This window comes from Geospiza fortis, unplaced genomic scaffold (assembly GCF_000277835.1).
Source record: "Geospiza fortis unplaced genomic scaffold, GeoFor_1.0 scaffold29, whole genome shotgun sequence".
Taxonomy (NCBI): Eukaryota; Metazoa; Chordata; class Aves; order Passeriformes; family Thraupidae; genus Geospiza; species Geospiza fortis.
In genome coordinates this window covers 1,340,183-1,341,556 of record NW_005054349.1, presented here as the reverse complement: position 1 = coordinate 1,341,556, position 1,374 = coordinate 1,340,183, and the positions used below count along the sequence as shown (strand labels likewise).

At 45.8% G+C, this 1,374-nt stretch overlaps 1 long non-coding RNA gene across 1 annotated transcript in view; it reads left to right on the top strand.

The window, feature by feature from the left end:
• LOC115948129 overlaps positions 1 to 1,374 on the top strand; it is a 254,660-nt gene that overhangs the window by 36,486 nt on the left and 216,800 nt on the right. The gene's annotated exons all lie outside the window — the stretch shown is intronic.

Here is a 1,374-nt window from a genome sequence, read left to right as displayed (position 1 = left end):
TGCTGGAAACCTTCTCCTGTAGCTGCGTCAGGCCAGGCAGCGTCACAGCACACACAGCCAGAAAAGATCTGCACAATTGGCATTTTCTTCCCCCATTAGGGCCATCCTAAAGCAGTTGTTCATCAATTGTTAGTGCTGATGAAACGATGAAAATGCAAGTGACTTTTCACCAATGAATTTTTCTGTCTTGGTTTGCTAAGTTTGTTTTATTAATATAGTGCTATCTTCCTCACATCCTTAAATTTCAGCATATACTTTATAGTAGTATATTGAAATTTAAGAGTAGATATTAATTTTCTCTTTTTAGAAGCATTCTCTCCTTGAGGAGTTCTAGAAAGCTCTGCAGAGAGCATGCATGGACCAAGAGAAATGGTGTTCACAAGCAATGCAAAATCATAAATCATGCCTGAATTCATATTGTCATTTCTTGGTGGTTGTGTGTTGGAACATAACCAGCAGCATCTTCATTACAGTTCCACAGGTCTGAATTCTAGTTTTCCATGTGGATTGGAATTGGTAGCTAAGCCAAACCAAATGCCTCTGATGGTTGTTGGATTGTTGAGCACTTTCCCTGGTACTCTGCCCCTCACCATGACCCTGGTGGCTGCAGCTGCTCAGAATTTATGAGGTGTTGGTGGTAGAATGAACCACCAGGAATGCAGAACCCACTGCTGGGCTGCATAAATGGGGAATTGTTTCCATTCCCATTGTGCATGCAGTGCCTTGGTTGCTGTGAAGGCTGAACTTTACGGATTGTTACCAATTTCACTTCAGCATTACCAGAGGAAATTCCCAGGGCTGGAAGGCCTGGACTGACTGAGTGCCAGCCCAGGGGCTCACTCAGCTGCCTGCAGTGCCACCTTGCTTTTCTGAACCTGCCAGGCTCTGGTCAGTTCTCGAGGCTCTCACTGCACCTGATTTATTGCCATGGTTTCTGTGACATCTGTGTGCAGAAGCTGTCAGTGGGAGAGTTCACCAAAATTACCATGGCAGAGCACGTGGCTCCCGCCATCAATCAAAAAGTGGCTTCAGGCATCCAGGGGGAGTCAAGTGCTGCGGTTTATTCCCAAAAAAACTTGGTGTTTGCACTGCAGTCACTTTTTTGTTGTTGTTGCAAGAGCTCTGCCAGTCCCTGAGAATGACGTCTGATTTGTTGTGCTGCTTTGCAACCTCCTCTGGCAGTTGTGGTTTCCGCGAGCCCAGCACACACAGAACAACATAAACATCACATACAGAGCAATGTGCACATCGCATACAGAGCAATGTGCACATCGCATACAGAGCAATGTGCACATCGCATACAGAGCAATGTGCACATCGCATACAGAGCAATGTGCACATCGCATACAGAGCAATGTGCACCTCACATACAGA